Source organism: Vulpes vulpes, chromosome 3 (genome assembly GCF_048418805.1).
Source record: "Vulpes vulpes isolate BD-2025 chromosome 3, VulVul3, whole genome shotgun sequence".
NCBI lineage: Eukaryota > Metazoa > Chordata > Mammalia > Carnivora > Canidae > Vulpes > Vulpes vulpes.
In genome coordinates, this window is record NC_132782.1 from 7,128,202 (window position 1) to 7,147,867 (window position 19,666).

The following is a 19,666-nucleotide window of genomic DNA, read 5'->3' on the forward strand; positions in this document are numbered from 1 at the left end:
TGGCAATCCCGGCCACCTCTCATGCAAACCTGTCTGCTCCCACCACTGAGAACGGTGTATCACTTAATAATCATAAAAGCCCCGGTGGAGCTGGCCTGGGTGGTAGTGCTAGAGCCACGCTACCTATCATCAAGAGACGCATGTAATATGATACTTTTCAAAAGTCTGAGAGGCCATTTGCTCCGTCTTGCTGCCAACGTGTCTGCTATTTTGCATGGCACAGAAGGACAGAAAGGAGGGCTAGCAAATCCTTTTGTGCTCGGGGATGGCCTCCTCCTGCTTTGATGCGAGGCTGTTCCCCCTGGTCTGAGGCACGAGGCCTTATCTGGGGCAGTGTTGTATACTGAGCGCTGATGAATCCAGGCCTCGGATTTTTTTTTATTCCTACTCTCCTCAATCAGGTAGGTTGGGATGGCTATCAGCTCATTGTGCACAAGGGTTTTTATTCTTCAGATCGTCAAATGGTGGCGAAAAGAGAATGGAGGTAAGTGTGTGTATCTTTGGGCCAACATATCTGCAGCTTCATCAATATGCAGATTCCCTCTGCCTCACCAGTCAAAACCATTTTTTTTTTTTAAACCAAGACTCAACTTGGCAAAAGTGAACTCAAATTTGCCAATTGACTTGTGGGGTTGGAGCTGTTATCTGTTATTGCTGTTAGCAGTTCTCGATGTGGGTCCCTCTCACTATCCATGAAAACTCCAAGAAATATTTACCGAAAGCCTGGAGATTTCATGGCAGAAGGATTCATTCAGGGCACCAGCCCCTGGGGATGGCAAGGCTGCCAGGCGTGTGAGAGGACTGGCGGTGCCACACAGCAGCACTTCCCACATCGTGGGCCTCATGATCGCCTGGGCTGTTTGTAGAGCATCAGGCTCCCGGGCTCTGTGCTCAGACCTACTGAAATAGAATTCCTGAGTTTGGGACCTGTGGATCTGCATTTTTTTTTTTCTCTAGTCACACAGATGATTCTGAGACACATGGGCCTGAAAGACTGGGCTGTGTAATTTGAAGGGGAAGCCATGGCAGGGGCTAGGAAGGAAAACCTATAGATGTTTGCTTTCATTTCAGCCAAAAGCGTGCCGGGAAGGGCATGGCAGGAGCCACAGTGGGTCCTGAGCAGCAGCAGGAGGACCAGGCAGGCAGGGCACATAGGAAACTGCAAGAGTCTGTGCAGAAGTAGACTGGGGCCAAGACAGGCGAGCATTGGGGGGGTTTAGTAGGGAATATAAAATAGGTGATGAACAGAACATTCTGATATCGTGTGTGTATTGCAGATCATTGTTTACAAATCTGGCGGACTCCTACTCAAAACAATCCACTTGCACACTGAAGGAAAGCCTAGAGAGTGAGCTAGACCCCGAGGAATTGAAGCTTTGGCTGGGAATCCCTCCTGCAGTTCCGTTGGCTGGCAGAGGGCACGGTGCCCTGGTCAACAATGCCCTAGTCTGTATCAGTGGAAGAGAGGGATTCCCGTCAAGGAGCCCAAGATGCACTTACTAAAAGTAAGGTTATAGAATGGCATAGATGGGAGGCAGCCAAAATAAACCCTGCCCTCAACCAAAAAGCATGCAAACTAAAGAGAGGCAGCCTCACTAAGTGAATAGCCAGCAATCAGAGGCCCTCCAGTAAGCAGGATGGGGTGGGTGGTCAGGGGGCCAGAGAAAAGTCCAGAACTTCATAGGAACGGGGCAGAAAGAGACAGAGTTAGCTGGAGGGCAGGTACTCTGCAGTGAAAGGGAGACCTGTCATGTTATGCTGCTTATGAAAGATCCGGGGGCTGGCCTCTGCTCCCCTGCTACTGGCCCCTTCCCAGTCTGTGATGTTCCATTCTGTGAGCCCCCTCGGGCAGGGGTGCCCTCTGCTCTGCAACCTCCACTTCTGCTTTGCTGCCCGCTGAGACATACTGTTCGACCCCCTTCTTCCCTCCTCTGCCACTGGATTTCTCCCCCCGCCCCCGCCCCAAGTTTCCATGGGAACTGTTAAATTGTCAAGGGTTCCACTCTCTTGTCTATTCCCCTCTGGGTCAACCTCGCTAGACTTAGGGGCCCCCATGGCTTAGGACAGCTACGCCAGCAGCACGGTTGGTTAAATAGGCCTTTGTGGATTGGCCTGGGAACCATACCACTATGTATAATAATTTTTTTCTATGGGGAAATTCTTTGAGTTCCAAACACCCCATTGACTGGTGACCTTTTAGAACACAACAGTCCTATCTGGGCTCCACAGTGGGGTGAGATCACTCGGAGTTGTCAGAGCCAAGCTGGGAACAGCAAACCGAGTCCAGGCCAGGCTGGGGTTAGATAGTGAGTTCAGAGTGGAGGGATTTCAAAGACAAGTAGAGATTTGAACTTCGAAGTATAGGGATGACTCTCAGATCAATCTTGCTGGGTTAGGGGTCGGGCGGGGAGAGGGTAGATGAGGTGACAAGCAAGCCAGGTGAGGGAAACCAGCATGAGTAAAATGTGCCATGGGGCTAGAGATGGAAGGTGGCGGTGCCTCTGTTATCACGCCCCCCCTCATGGGGCCTGAATGCTTTGAAGTGGGGAGCTTGGCTGCTGTTCCTTCACTGAGCAAATAAAGTACAGTCCCAAGGGATCTGGGGGCAGAGAGGGCTTATCAAGAGCAATGGTCTTGGGTTGTTGCTAGTTTCTGTCGGTACCATTTCCTCCCCCCCCATCCCTCAGGCTCATCACCCAGATTCCCGGGGGCTGCCCTTTTCTATCCCGGATCCTCTCTCTGTCTTCCCCTTCACAAATCTCCTCAGTGCAACAGCACCACCCTTCCAGCCTCTGCCACCAGACTCCGTGCGGGCCCCATGGTGCTGCTGGGCTGAGCTGCAAGGTTGCACTTTGACTTCAGACCAACTCCTTTACTTCTGCAACGGACCTCATCACCTCCTGCCTATTTGCAAGTGGTCTCTCCCTCTCCACCATCGCCACCCACTGGAACATTAATTAAAATAGAAACATGTAGTGTCTTCCACTTAGAAACTAGCCATACCTTGACTCCACGTTTCTCCCCAGCTTCCACCCCATTTCTCTGCCCTATTATAGCAAACTCTGCAAAAGAGTTGGTCTTCTCAGTTGTTTTCTAATTCTCCTCTCATTTTCTCTCACCTCCTTTCAGGTACAGCTTCATCGAGATATAATTCCTATACTATAAAATTCCCTCACTTAAAGCAAAAATCACTCAGTAATTTTTAGTGTATTCACAGAGTTGTCAACCATCACCACAATCAATTTGAGAATATTTTCATCACTCCAAGAAGAAATTCTATATCCATCCGTTTCTACCTATTTTCCTCAATTCACTTCCAGGCCGTAAGCAATCCCTAACCTACTTTCTATCCCTATAGTTTTGTGTATTGTAGACATTTCATATAACTAGAATCACATGATTTGTGGTCTTTCGGAAAAGGCCTCTTTCACTTAGCATATTTTTATTTATTTATTTATTTATTTATTTATTTATTTATTTATTTATTTATTTTTTCACTTAGCATTTTTTTAAAGCTCATCTATATTGAAGCATATATCGGCACTTCATTTCTTCTTATGGCTGAATAATATTCCATTGTATAGATACACCACATTTTCTTTATCCATTTGCCAGTTAATAAACATGTGGTTTGTTTCTGCTTTGTGGCTTTTATGAATAATGTCGCTATGAACACTCCTAACCAGGTTTTTGTGTGAGCATAAGTTTTAATTTCTTTTTCACTTCTCAAGGTTTTGTGTGGATGAATAATTTACATACCTAGCAATGGAATTGCTGGGTCAGATGATAAATCTATATGTTTAAGATTTTGAGTAACTGCCAGACTGTTTTCCAAAGTGGCTGCACCATTTTACATTCCCATGAACAATGCACAAGGTTCCAGTTTCAACGGTTCTAGTCAAAACTTGTTTGTAATCTGTTTTTTCATTATTGCTCTCCTAGTGAGTAGGAAGTGGTGTTGATTTACATTTCCCTGATGGCTAATGATTTTGAGCATCCATCCATGTGTTTATTGGTCATTTGTATATTTAATTTCGGGAAGTGTTTATTCATATGCTTTGCCCAGTTTTTAATTGGGCTGTCTTTTTCTTATCAAGACTTCTCTATATATCCTAGAGACAAATTCTTTTTTTTTTTTTTTGACACAAATTCTTCATCAGATACATGATTGCCAAGTATTTGCTTCCATACTGTGAGTTGTCTTTTCACTCTCTTAAATGATGTTTTCTGGAGCACAAAAGTTTTTAATTTTGATGAAATCCAATTTATCTCTATTTTCTTTTGTTGTATACTTTTGGTGTCACATCCAAAAAAAGCTATTCCTTGATGCAATGCAATCAGATTTATTCCTATGCTTCTTCTAAGAATTTTATAATCTTTGATCTGTTTAGTTTTTCACTTATTTTGAATTAATTTTTGTATATGGGGTGAGGCAGGGGCCCAACTTTATTCTTTTGCATAAAGATCCTATATATAGTGGAGAAAACTATAATGTTGAATAAAAGTGGTGAGATCAAGACATCCTTATACTGTTCCTGATCCTAGGGAAAGAGCTTTCAGCCTTTCACCACTATGTATCATATTAACTGTGGGCTTTTTGTAAATGTCTTTCATTTGATTGAGGAATTTCCCTCTATGCCGTTTGTTGAGTGTTTTTAATATGAAGGGGATATTGAATTTTGTCAAGTGCTTTTTCTGCATCTATTGAGATAATCATATGGTTTTTATTTTTTATCTACTGCTATAGTGTTGTGCAACATTAATTGATTATCAAATGTTAAACTAAACTTACATTGATGAGATAAATCTCATTTGGTCATGGTGTACAGTCATTTTTATGTGTTGCTGGACTCAGTTTGCTAGTATGGTTTTTGAGGATTTTTGTGTCTATATTTATAAGAGGTCTGTATTTTTCTTTTTCTGTGTTATCTTTGATTTTGAAAAAAAGTCTCATGGAATGAGTTAGGAAGTATATATTCTTCGATTTCTTGGCAGAGTTTGTGAAAGATTCACATTCATTCTTTTTTAAGTGTTTGGTATAGTTTGGGCCTGGACTTAATTATTTGTGTTTTTTGACTACTAAAATCAATTTTTTTACTTGTTAGAGGTCTGTTCGGATTTTCTTCTTCTTGAGTTTTATTCATTTATGTCTCATTAGGAATTTGACTTATTTATCTAATTCATTGGCATATAGTTGTTCATAGTAATTCCCATAGTTCTTTTTATTTCTATAAGACTGGTAGTACTAATCATTCTTTTGTCCCTGATTATACTAATTTGAACCTTTTCTCTTTTTGCTTGGTCAGTCTAGAGAATGTGCCAGTTTTGTCCTTTTTAAGGAACAAACTTTTGCTATAATTGATTCATTTCCTGTTCTTTATTTCACTCTGCTCTAATTCTTATTATTTCTTTCTTATTGCTTGGTTGGGGTTTAGTTTGCTCTTGCTTTCTACCCCCACAGTGTTTAAAAGTAGAAGGTTAGGTTATTGCTTTGAAATCTTTCTTCTTTTAAAAGGTAGGCACTTACATGGGTGCCTGGGTGGCTCAGTCAGTTAAGCTTCTGACTCTTGATTTCAGTTCAGGTCATGATCTCAGGGTGGTGAGATCAAGCTTAGAATTGGGCTCCACCCTCACTGGGAGTCTGTTTTTCTCCTTCTCCCTCTTCCTCCACCCCTACCTCTCTACTTTCGCACTCCCCCCACCCTACCCGTACTGCTCATTCTCTCTCTCAAATAAACTAATATGTCTTAAAAAAAAAAAAAAAAAGTAGGCACTTTACATGGATAGATTTCCTCTAAGCTCTGTTTTATCTGCATCTCATAAGTTTTGGTATGTAATATTTTCATTCAGCTCAGAGTATTTTCTGTGTGATTCCCTATGGAATTTCCTTTGTGATTTTTTTCCTTTGACCTATCGATTATTTAGCACTGGATTGTTTAATTTCCACATATTTGGGAATTTTCCAAATTTGTTATTGATTTTTAATTTCATTCCAGAGTGCTCTGAGAAAAAGCATTAAAGCATTTAAAAGGATTAAAATATTATAAAGGAATTTTAATCTTTTTAAATGTTGATGCTGCTTTATAGCCTACCATAGAAAGTTCTACGTGCACTTGAGAAAGTATATATCACTATTGTTGGATATAGTGTATTACAGATACCTATTGAATTTAGTTGGTTTACAGTGCTATTCAAGTGTTCTGTTTCCTTGTTGATCTTATGTCTAGTTGTTCTACCCATTACTTAAATAGGGACATTGAAATCTCCAGCTATTATTGTTGAATGATCTATTTCTACCTTTAGTTGTGTCAATTCTTGCCTCATATATTTTGGATGCTCTCTTTGGTGTGTATGTTTGTAATTGTATCTTTCAAATGATTTGACCTTTTTTAAAAATTAAAATATTCCTCTTTATATATAGCAATGCTGTTTTGTTTTTTGTTTTTAGATTTTATTTATTTATTTATGAGAGACACACACACAGAGAGAGAGGAGAGAGAGGCAGAAACACAAGCAGAGGGAGAAGAAGGCTCCATGCAAGGAGCCCAATGCGGGACTCGATCCCAGGTCCCCAGGATCAGACCCCAGGCTGAAGGCGGCACTAAACCGCTGAGCCACCCAGGCTGCCCAGCAATGCTGATTTTTAAGTCCATCTTTTCCTGATATTAATTGTCAGCTTTCTTTCTTTTTTTTAAAGTAAACTCTGTACCCAATGTGGGGTTTAAATTCATAACCCCAAGATCAAGAGTCACATGCTCTACTCACTGAGCCAGCCAGGCACCCCTAATATTGCCAGCTTTCTAATGATTGTTGTGTGCATGTTATATCTATTTCTGTCCTTTTACTTTCAACCCACTTATGTTTATTTTTTTATTTGAAAATATTTATTTTTTTCCAAAATTTTTATTTAAATTCTAGTTAGTTAACATATAGGATAATATTGGTTTCAGGAGCACAATTTAGTGATTCATTACTTACATATATCACAAGTGTTTATCACAAGTGCCCTCCTTAATACCCATCATTGATTGAGCCCATTCCCCACCCACCTCCCTTCATCATCTATCAGTTTGTTCTCTATCCCTAAGAGTCTCCTCTAGTTTGCTTCTCTCTCTCTTTTCCCCCCCTTCCCATACGTTCATCTGTTTTATTTCCTAAATTCCACCTTTGAGTGAAATCCAGTGGTAATTGTCTTTCTCTGACTGACTTATTTTGCTTATTAGAATACATTCTTGTTCTATCCATATCATTGTAAATGGCAAAATTTCATTTTTTTAAAGATTTTATTTATTTATTCATGAGAGACACAGAAAGAGGCAGAGGCACAGACACAAGCAGAGGAAGAAGCAGGCCCCATGCAGGGAGCCCCATGTGGGACTCAATCCTGGGTCTCTAGGATCACGCCCTGGGCTGAAGGTGGCACTAAACCACTGAGCCCACCCAGGCTGCCCAAAATTTCATTCTTTTTGATGGCTGAGTAATATTCCATTGATTATATATACCACATCTTCTTTATCCATTCATCAGTCGATGGACACTTGGGCTCTTTGCATACTTTGGCTATCTAATGTGTGCCTCTGGAAGATAGCATATACTGGAGCATTTTTTGTCTTATTCTTCCTTTTCTACTTTCTCTTGTATTAAGTAAATAGTTTCCAGTGTAGCATTTTAATTCTTTTAGCTATTTCTCATATATATATATATATATATATATATATATATATATATATATACATACATATATATATTTAGTTATAATATTTAGCTATTTTCTCAGTGGTTGTTCTAAAGTTTACCATATGTATCTTAACACTCCCATTCTCTCTTTAACCTACTCTAAGAGGTTTTGCATACCCATTCTATCACTGAAAATGCTCATCAAAGAAACATATTTTTAAAACCTATAATAAATTTTCATCTTACTCAACTAGCATCTGATCCAGTTGAAACTTAAATACCTCTCCATTTTCTGCATTGTAACTGCTCTAATATAAGCCAAAATATTCCTTTATCTGGAATCCTGTAATCATTTCCTTCCACTATTTCCTCCCACAGCATATTCACAGAGCAGCTAGGGTGATGTTTTTTAAAAAGTCAGGTAATGTACCTTCTATATTGAACACTAGCTGGCATGGCAGGCTAGTTCTTGGTGGGAGGCCTCTGATACTCCCCATGTATGCTTCTTTGTAAGTTGCTTGAGTGTCTTTATAACATGGCATATAGTTTTCTCCAGAATGATTGACTCAAGAGAGAGGGGAAACACAAGCTGTCTTTTTTATGACCTAGTCTCAGAAGTCACGTAGCATCCTTTTATCACATTCTATTTATTAAAATCAAGTCCCTAAATCTGGCCTGCATTTGACAGGAGAAGAATTAGACTTCTCTTTTTGAAGGGAGAGGTATTACAGAATTTACAGACAAATATAAAATCACCACAATTTGTTCCTCATATTCTTTTCTCATCTCCTTTCTTTACCCTCTTCCTTGTGTACTCAACCACAGCCATGTTTGTGTTTACTATTCTTAAAACAGGACAGGGATGTTGCTACTTCAGGACATGCACATTTGCTGGTCATTCCACCTTAAAGAGTTTCCCTCCAGACTGCTATATGACTCATTTACTCACCCTTTATATCCCTGCTCATCATGGAGGGCTTTCCTGACCATTGTAGCTAAAATAGCATTTTTTCTCCTTCTACCTCTCTCTCTATCTGCTTTATTTTGCCTCGGTTTTTTTCAGAGTTCATATACATTCGTACATACCTACTCTTCCCGCTCTTAAATATAAACTCCCTGAAAGTCCGGATTTGGTGTTTTTTATTCATTCCTCTAAACTCATTGCCTTGAACATTTGCCAGACACATTGTAGATACTTGATACATATTTTTTCATTGAATGAACACATTGAATTACTCTGTTCATAATTATCTTGGTGGACATATTTACCACATGATAGGTACATGTGGGAATATTTGGGGGAATCACATTTTCAGTAAAGTAATTGAGAAGAAAAGATTGTATAGGTGGCTTTGCTAACAACTTTTTTCTTGAGTCTGGTCAGTATCTCTTTTTATATACTTACATGGCATTTTATCCAAAATTATAGCCATAGGCCTTCAAATAACTTATCAGAAAGTTAATTCTCAAATTTCCAAAAGGCTTTTGGGATTGATATTAAATTGTAGTGTTTCACCAAAGCATATATTATATAATCATTAAAAGCATCATACTTAAAAATTTTTTCTTTCCACAAGCTCCCTTAATGAGCATTTGACAATGAATGATGCTTTGATAGATAAGATAAAGTGAATTAGCTCCCAAATTTTAAAAATGTATAGATGTATGCTCAGTTAGAAACATTTTCATCTCAGTTAGAAACATTTTCATCTCATTCCAATTTCTGGGATCAAATCAAATCAATAACTTTTTGGTATTATTTTGTTTTTTCATCTAAATTAGGTATTGAGTAAAAAAATGTAAATTTGATATCCTTGGTATTTGCCTCTCTGGAAGCATTACCATTCTGCTTCTTTTAGGAAAAGTAAAACTTTGTGCTTAGCCTCAATGACTACTCCTTAGACATTAGTATTCTCTAACCATTTTAAAGAAGTTTTAAAAATCACTCTACGATATTAAGCACTAACATTTTTTGGTCCTTCTTAGGGCTTGAGTGCGATCTTGTATCTTAGAACAGCTTTCTATATCTTGGCCTTTTTCTATTTCAAATGAATTATATTTTTGGTCAATAAAAATTTGTGTCAATTTGAACATTCTTTTGAAATAAACATATTAGCCTATATGGTCTTCATTTTCTTACTCTTTGCTAGCCAAAACTGAAAGAAAATGTGATAGCCCTCTTAACAGAGTTGTAAAGAACACTGTAATGCTAACCATGCATTATCAAGTTAGAGGATGAAATGTATGTATGGTGTGTGTGTGTACATAAATATAAATAGGTATCTCCCCAATGGTTTCAAGGACATTTGCTGCTGTATTGGGTTACAAGTAACAAGAAGCATAAAACAAAAAGGGTGTATTATTGTGTGGATATTCAGGGACATCTCACAGACCCCGAAGTGTAAGAAGAGATAAAAAACAAAATAATTGGAAATGGATTGGAAAATTAGGAAGTCTTCTTCATCTCTAATCTTTGCTTCTCTCAGGAGATGTGTCTTATTCTTCTCTTTCCGTAGAATAGTTTTAGCTGTTACTCTAACATGGTGGATGGAATATGGGTGACCCAGAGTTCCTGAGTTACAGCATCTCCATCCATCAGACCGGCCTGGAATTCCTTACTCTCAATTCCACGTCCTCAAGAGAACGAATCTGATTGGTTAGGAGTCTGCTTTTTAGCCAATCAGCTCTGCCCAGGTGTGTGCAGTGAAGACAGGCCTTCTGGGGAACCCCCAGTCAGTGAACTGGAACCCCAGTCAGTGAACAGGGCAGGCATTTTCTAGAGAAAAGGGGGTAGGCAGCAATCCATCTACTCCTGCTTTTCTTTAAGTTTTCTTTTTAAAACTTGAGAAGTGGCCCTATATATAATGATACCATGAGATTAATTTTAAAATTAAGCACTTGCCCTAAGCAAGCAGATTATTACGCAGGCTAATATTGATTGAAGGCTCTCTTTCTGCCCATTCAATCATCAAATGTCACTGATTTAAAATCAAACTCAGTTTACTGTATACTCCCCTGTGTGACTGCTTCCTAGTGCTAGCTGATGTTTGTGGAGTTTGGCCCATATGCTGAGCATATAGCTCTCTGCAAGACACTTAACATCACATTTAGTCTTCATAATTTCTTATGAATGTAAAACTGGGGCTCGAAGCAGTTAAATATCTTATCTAAAGATACAATCCTAGGTCATGGATTGGAATTCTAACTCTTGTTAGAATCTCTTGTTAGAAGAGATCTTTGATCTCTTATTTACAATTAGTAAGGGATAAAACAATAAGCTAAATGGTACCATGAGGCACATCCAGAAGATGGGACATTATATAGGACAGCTAGTCTAGTCTCTTTAACAAAGGGATGTCATTTAAAAAAAGAAAAAAAAGAGAGTGCTACATTAAAAGGATCTGATGAGACATAGGGAAAAAAAATGCAGTATGTTGTCCTGGATTGAATATTTATTTAAGTAAATCAACTTTAAAAAAATTGTAAAACACATTGTTGGGTCATTGGGGAAATTTGAGTATGTTTCCAGAATTAGACAAGAAAAAATTTACTGAAATACTTGTCTGAAAAAGCAGACTTTAGAGCTAGGTATGATCTTATTTTGATGAAAATAAATATGTGCATTTAGAATGGGATCTGGAAGTATTTGCTTTAAGGAGTTATAGTGCTGATTTCTAAGCAGTAGAAATATGATATTTGAATTTTTTCATATGTGCTTCTCTGTATTTGAATTTTTTTCACATCACACACGTACTACTTATGCATTAATAAAATGTGATTTAAAAAAAAAAAAAGAGAGTGCAAGCACTGGATTTAGAATGTCTTGGTTCTGGTCCTGGCGCTGGTACTGATTTAATACTGTGACCTTGGGCACATTATTTACTTCTGTAAGCCTTGCTTTTCTTTTCTTTTTTTTTTTTAATAATAAATTTATTTTTTATTGGTGTTCAATTTGCCAACATACAGAATAACACTCAGTGCTCATCCCATCAAGTGTCCCCCTCAGTGCCCGTCACCCATTCCCCTCCAACACCCGCCCTCCTCCCCTTCCACCAGCCCTAGTTCGTTTCCCAGAGTTAGGAGTCTTTATGTTCTGTCTCCCTTTCTGATATTTCCCACACATTTCTTCTCCCTTCCCTTATATTCCCTTTCACATTATTTATATTCCCCTAATGAATGAGAACATATAATGTTTGTCCTTCTCCGATTGACTTACTTCACTCAGCATAATACCCTCCAGTTCCATCCACGTTGAAGCAAATGGTGGGTATTTGTCATTTCTAATGGCTGAGGAATATTCCATTGTATACATAAACCACATCTTCTTTACCCATTCATCTTTTGATGGACACCGAGGCTCCTTCCACAGTTTGGCTATTGTGGCCATGCATCGGGGTGCAGGTGTCCCGGCGTTTCACTGTATCTGAATCTTTGGGGTAAATCCCCAACAGTGCAATTGCTGGGTCGTAGGGCAGGTCTATTTTTAACTCTTTGAGGAACCTCCACACAGTTTTCCAGAGTGGCTGCACCAGTTCACATTCCCACCAACAGTGTAAGAGGGTTCCCTTTTCTCCGCATCCTCTCCAACATTTGTTGTTTCCTGCCTTGTTAATTTTCCCCATTCTCACTGGTGTGAGGTGGTATCTCATTGTGGTTTTGATTTGTATTTCCCTGATGGCCAGTGATGCAGAGAATTTTCTCATGTGCATGTTGGCCATGTCCATGTCTTCCTCTGTGAGATTTCTCTTCATGTCTTTTGCCCATTTCATGACTGGATTGTTTGTTTCTTTGGTGTTGAGTTTAATAAGTTCTTTAAAGATCTTGGAAACTAGCCCTTTATCTGATATGTCATTTGCAAATATCTTCTCCCATTCTGTAGGTTGTCTTTTAGTTTTGTTGACTGTATCCTTTGCTGTGCAAAAGCTTCTTACCTTGATGAAGTCCCAATAGTTCATTTTTGCTTTTGTTTCTTTTGCCTTCCTGGATGTATCTTGCAAGAAGTTACTGTGGCCAAGTTCAAAAAGGGTGTTGCCTGTGTTCTCCTCTAGGATTTTGACGGAATCTTGTCTCACATTTAGATCTCTCATCCATTTTGAGTTTATCTTTGTGTATGGTGAAAGAGAGTGGTCTAGTTTCATTCTTCTGCATGTGGATGTCCAATTTTCCCAGCACCATTTATTGAAGAGACTGTCTTTCTTCCAGTGAATAGTCTTTCCTCCTTTATCGAATATTAGTTGAGCATAAAGTTCAGGGTCCACTTCTGGGTTCTCTATTCTGTTCCATTGATCTATGTGTCTGTTTTTTGCCAGTACCACACTGTCTTGATGACCACAGCTTTGTAGTACAACCTGAAATCTGGCATTGTGATGCCCCCAGCTATGGTTTTCTTTTTTAAAATTCCCCTGGCTATTCGGGGTCTTTTCTGATTCCACACAAATCTTAAAATAAATTGTTCTAACTCTCTGAAGAAAGTCCATGGTATCTTGATAGGGATTGCATTAAACGTGTTAAATTGCCCGGGTAACATTGACATTTTCACAATATTAATTCTGCCAATCCATGAGCATGGAATATTTTTCCATCTCTTTGTGTCTTCCTCAATTTCTTTCAGAAGTGTTCTGTAGTTTTTAGGGTATAGATCTTTTACCTCTTTGGTTAGGTTTATTCCTAGGTATCTTATGCTTTTGGGTGCAATTGTAAATGGGATTGACTCCTTAATTTCTCTTTCTTCAGTCTCATTGTTAGTGTACAGAAATGCCACTGATTTCTGGGCATTGATTTTGTATCCTGCCACGCTACCAAATTGCTGTATGAGTTCTAGCAATCTTGGGGTGGAGGCTTTTGGGTTTTCTATGTAGAGTATCATGTCATTGGCGAAGAGGGAGAGTTTGACTTCTTCTTTGCCAATTTGAATGCCTTTAATGTCTTTTTGTTGTCTGATTGCTGAGGCGAGGACTGCCAGAACTATGTTGAACAGCAGTGGTGAGAGTGGACATCCCTGTCTTGTTCCTGATCTTAGGGGAAAGGCTCCCAGTGCTTCCCCTTTGAGAATGATATTTGCTGTGAAGCCTTGCTTTTCTTAAGCCCAAATGGGCACTGATCTTGGGATACCTTCATACAGTTACTGTGAGGATCAGAGAGATGACAAATGGAAAGTGAATAACACAAAGTCCATTACCTAGTCATGGCCTAAAAAATGTTAATTGTTATTACTATGTGCAAGTGTCACCAACAAACATTTGAATATAACCTTTATCTAAGAAAATAAGAGATCAAGACCAGAGTCTGGCTCTGTGCTGGGTGCAGAGCCTGCTTAAGATTTGGTTTCTCTCTCTCTCTCTCTCTCTCCCTTTCCCTCTGCCCTTCCACCCTTTTCCCTGCTCACATGTGCACACACACTTTCTCGGTCTAAAAAAAGAAGGGAAGAAAGAAAGAAAAGAGAAAGAAAGAAATCATGGCTTTGGGGCATATCGAAGCATATTATAGAGTGAGACGTCCATGAATGGGTCTCAGCTTAATATGCTAAGGGCCTTTCTTTATGGCCTAACTGCATATCATATAAGTGGCCTGAACCAAAGCACACTCTGTTCCTAATGGTCTGTGGGATTCAGACAAATGCCAATGCATGTAAAGCATCTGATGAACTCGGGGGTTTATCCAAAGCATGCTTCTCTTCAGTACCCTTAATCATGCTTCTAAGGTTTAAATTTCACAAAAAGGAATTTAACCATGACAAGGGCACTACTACTTACTATTTATATTACAGAGCTGCACCATCTGTCTTAAAACCACAATTTTGTAAATTGTTTTTGATGACATATTGTAGGATTGCCCTGTATATGTAGTTCATGATGAAACCCTTCAGTGAGTCCTCTTTGGTTGAATCGAAATCAACATATTAATGACTTAAAGCAGAAAGGCAGCATCCACACTCTGCTTGATGAATTAGGGATGCAGATTGCAAATTTCATGAGGTGAAGGTTTGTTTCCATTAGACTGACATCCAGAATCTGCGTTATTATTTTAGATCACCTTGAGTCAGGTAATCTTAATTGTCCACATGCCAGTGAAGAAGGCCTTCAGGAGTCAAATCAAGTTCAGAGGAATTATTATTAGTTCCACATCTTACCATTCACTCTCTTCACTTCTCTTCATCTCTTACCAAGATGTCCTGGTAAACATCAACAAAATATAATTCAATAATATGTAGAAATAAATGTAAGATGGATCTACTAATGGTTAAAAAATGGTGGTGAAGAAATTTTGTCTGTCAATCAATTAATCATATCAATATCTTAACGAGACAACAAAAGACTAGAAGAAGCGGGGATACTTCAACCTTAAAGAAGAAATGGGGCAGTGGTCTTCTGTATTTGTTTAATTAATACCAGTTGCCCTAACATTTAAACCCGGAAATACCAATAATTTAACCCAATACAAACTTACTTCTTGCTCCTGTCACAGTCCATTGAAGGATTCCCTGGTCAGCAACCTTCCATAGGTTTAATCAAGGATCCAGGCTCCTTCTATGCTACATGGTCCTCACAATGATTTAATATCTACTTTGGGGGGATCCCTGGGTGGCGCAGCGGTTTGGCGCCTGCCTTTGGCCCAGGGCACGATCCTGGAGACCCGGGATCGAATCCCACATCAGGCTCCCGGTGCATGGAGCCTGCTTCTCCCTCCGCCTGTGTCTCTGCCTCTCTCTCTCTCTGTGACTATCATAAATAAAAAAAAAAATTTAAAAAAAATATCTACTTTGGTCTGGAGGAAGCTTCTATCATGTTCTGTGGGGAAGAAATAGACATGAACTATATGAAGGTGGATGGGAAATATGGCCTGTGGATGGGAAGGCATTGAACAGCCACACTATAGAAAGGGAACACAAATGTGGGAGGTCAGTTAAACTTCTTTGCTTCCTTTTCCTTCTCTGCTACCTTTTAGGAGCAGATGCCTCCCATGTGGAGGTGGTAGTGATGGTAAAGCCTTTTGTGGCACGTCAGTAGTACAGTTTCAGAAGGCCCAGTTAACGATATGGTTATTGACATCACCAAGCATTACCCAATCCAATAAACATTTGTTAAGAATCTAGTATGTGCCAGATTCTACTGGGTACTAAGGAAGAGAAAGATGAATGGACTTGGTCTGAAGGAAAAGTGAGGAGACAGATACACGCATAATTAACATTAATTGAAAGTGAGATAAAAGTACCACAACTTGAAGTATAAATCAAAAGGGTTAGTAAATGCCAACCAGGAAGACATTAAATCTTGAATAGTGAGCAGAGAAACCTGATCTCCATGCAAGATGCTGTTTTACTTAAGACCTACTCCCAACTCAGGTAGAGATTGTTGAAATAATATGACGATCACAAAAAATGAAAACACACTCCAGGCTCAGGAGGAAGGGGGCCTTCAGCAGTTGAATGATGGCAGAGGCCCTCTGATTCCTTTTCTTTCTGCTTTTCTTCATCCCTCTCTGTTTCTGCTAGCTTCCACTTTCACTTGGCCTTGTAGAGTTGCCGGCCTTAGCCTGATAGAACTTTTTGGGTCTAGCGTTCAGTATCATTCTATGCAGACCCTATATTTTGTAAAGAGCCTGATGGGCAGCTAATCAGCGATAGGCTGGCCTTGGGTCAGCCATTGTTTTGTTGAGGAAGCATGAGTGTGCAAAAAGGTGGGATCGCATGGCCGTTGAGCTGCCCCTTGCAGGAATTGTGATAGGGGCAAGCAGATTAACTGCCTAATATAGGAGGAAATGTGTAATTCAACATTAAAAGACATACTGAATTTCAAATGGAGGGTGAAGGCTAGAGGACATTTTTGACTTGGGCAGGGTATGAACAAAGGCAAGAAAGAAGTCTAGTCCAAGTATATTTGGGGAAGAATTAGGTGGTGTCTGGAGTGATAGAGGTATAGCCAAAAGGTAAAAAGCATAATGCTCTCACGGGTGATATGAGTTGAGTATTCAGCAGGATTTCTTCATGGGTAACTTGTCATCTAGCATCTTAATGGTCACAAAAAGCCTCTTGGTATGGTACGGTTCACTGTAAGAGAAGGAAGTGTAGTAGAGTAAAAAGAAAAGTATCTCAAGCTTTCAAATCAGGCAGATCTGGGTTCAAGTCCTGACTCTGCCATTTTCTAGCTGTATGTCTTGGGCAGGTTACTTAAGTACTCTAAACCTCAGTTTTCTGGGCAATGTGATTTACTGTTGGCCAGTACTCCGAGGTATGGCATAATGACTGGAGGGGGTGTGGATAGGCTATGTGTCCATTAATCTGTCAGGCCAGGGGCATAGTCACTATGGAGTTATCGGAATGTCATCCTATTCTTAGGTTTGTGGTAAGAATTAAATGGCGTAACATTTGTAAAATGCTTAGCAAAGTGCTTGGCACATAGCATATAGTCATTACACATTAGTTTTTGTAGTTTTTTTCTTTCTTCTATTTCTCTCTGCAAATTTTAAATCTTCAGTATGATGATGATAGCTTGAATTGGAGAGTCTTTGAACTGGCTAGTTGTATGAAGACTATCTAAGACACCTCAGCAGCATCCCCTTTCCTTTCCTCCCCCTTCCTACCCCCTCTAACCCAGCACATATAGGTAAGGAAACTCCTCACTGCTGTATCAGAGGGATTAATCTTTTCAATAATGACTCTTGCCCAAGGTTATGGATGTAAATTCTACAGTTGCCCAGTCATCACTCCTGAATCTTTTAATACCTCAACTACATACTGAGTTTTTAGAACTTGGTTATATTATCTTATTTTAGTGATTCCTTACTTTTGCAGTTGACAGAGGACAAACTCATGGATAGACTTTAGATAGGCTCACATCATTATGATAATAAGCTGTCAAGGGGGAAAAGATGTCATCAGGAACATCTGGTGTTACCTTCAGAAGAAGCTACTAATAATTAATTTCAGTCAAGAAAGAGAAAATGGAATCTGTGATAGGCCCAGCCTACAAATAAAGCAAGAATGTGGTCCTAGATTTACTCAATTTTGTAGATTAAAAGGAATCCAGTAATTTTGAATTTCTGAGCATGAGTATACTATCTGGAGTGTAAAACAAAACAAAAAAATTCATAGGCTTTTGAATTCTGTGGTTGTAACCCTCACGGTTTGCAGTGAGAAGTGATCCTGGTAATTCCTGGTGCCCCTATTATTGTGGGGGGATGATTAACAGTATTACATAGAAAGTATCATATTGCCTCCTTTTTTAAAACCCAAGAGGTTTGAATATTCTTATTGCTACAGCTTGAAGAAGAATGCTGCTCTTATACAGAGAATACTGATTCACAGCAGTGTTTAGCAAGAACAAGATATAAAATTTGAAAGATAATGCAAAAAACATAAGCCCCCTTTCTTGCACTTGGGACCCTCTCTACTGCCTTTGAGCAGAGATGAGTGGAGTAAGAGAACCAAGTTCAAGGTCAGTAAGCTGCAGGCCTGTGGACTCCTTGGTGTTCTACGAGAACCCAGCTTCTTCCCACTCCCTCTTTCTGTTCCACCTACATTTTGATAAATCTCTATTGAAGTGAGAGCACTTATTATGCTCCTTGCCCCAGGCACAGAGCTCTTAGGGTGACAAGGAGCTGCAACATTACTTTGTCATTCTCAAGAACTGACTAGACCATCAGACTAGTACATGTCAGAAAATGTAGAATGAGGGCAACGCAGAGGTCTAACAGGGATGCCAACTGGACCAGAACTTAAACTCTCTGGTTAAGATTATCATGAGTTCCACAGTGAGGCAGAACTGGAGACTGATTCCAGAATCACTCTTTCTTACAGTGTAGTGTATACAAGTGTGTGAAGTAAATGGAATGGAATTCTCATTACTGACTGTGGTTTCGTCGTTTTTAGTAAGTCCTTCAGTTTTCTTCATCCCAAGATAAGATTTAAAACCCTAATTGTTTACTTGTGATTCCTGAGTTGTTGTATGTACCTGACCTTGTAATTCAATGTTTGGATGCCCCGAGTGAGCCAAACCAAGCGAGACATCGACAGACTGACGAATTTACGGGACTTATTTCAACACTAGCATGTGACTAGTACATTAAGAAGATCAATAATCACTATTTTCTTGTTTTTGACACTTCATCTCACGATGTTGGGGTTGGGCATAGTCAGGTGCAAGTGCAAGAAAGTGGAGCCACTAACTGCCTAATAGTTAAGAACTGTGTCGTCCATAAAGCACAACTACACAAAAATTGATTGCAAAGCCCTTGCTCTTGAGAAGTGCCATGATTACCACTAAAGGTGCCTCTAAAATTTGTGTTGATTGTAATTCTCTTTTAGCTTCTCTTCTAGAAAGGAACCAAACCCTATAATTATGTCCCTCTAAAGAAGTTTATTACTAATCTATTTTCTGATCTTTATTACTGCAAACTTGTCTGTAAATCTGCAAGGAATATCGTCAAATATCTTTACCCTCAGGCCTTTTTCTCCAAAGATTCCAAATCTTGTTATGCCACCTCCACTGGAAATTTTAGTGTTAGAAGACTTCCCTGATCCATGTGCTCATGCAGATCAAACTGTGATTAACTGTGTGGAATCCCACGTAGCAAATCTTAAAATAGACATGGAGGAGATAGAAAACCATCCCCGGGGAATTCAAGTCAGTCAACATGATTTATCATTCATAAACGATCCCTTTTATGGTAACCTGAGAGTTATTCTGGAAAATAATTATTATCTTCTTTTTTAAGCCCCAATACTCACAACACATTCAGGAATTATTTGTGTGGAGGCAGAAGCTTTAGCTCTTGATGGTGAATTCTGATTTTTATATCACTCATTGTAAGGAAGAATGGGATAAATTGATTGGCAGATATGCCAAAGGCATTTGTTTTTCAACACAAAAGTGAGCATGAACTCCTGATATTTGATTGATTATTGATCATTGCATAACAGGAATTTGAATGATCATTCAAATTTGGGGGAGTTTGATGATGGTATCCTGTGTTTTGAAACAGCTAGCATTTT

At 39.3% G+C, this 19,666-nt stretch overlaps 1 long non-coding RNA gene across 1 annotated transcript in view; it reads left to right on the forward strand.

The window, feature by feature from the left end:
• The first annotated feature begins 255 nt into the window (after positions 1-255).
• LOC140598174 (uncharacterized) overlaps positions 256-19,666 on the forward strand; it is a 76,450-nt gene continuing 57,039 nt past the window's right edge. Inside the window, exon 1 of the long non-coding RNA XR_012000296.1 lies at positions 256-401. This is a non-coding gene — a long non-coding RNA (uncharacterized lncRNA). The remainder of the gene's footprint in view (positions 402-19,666) is intronic.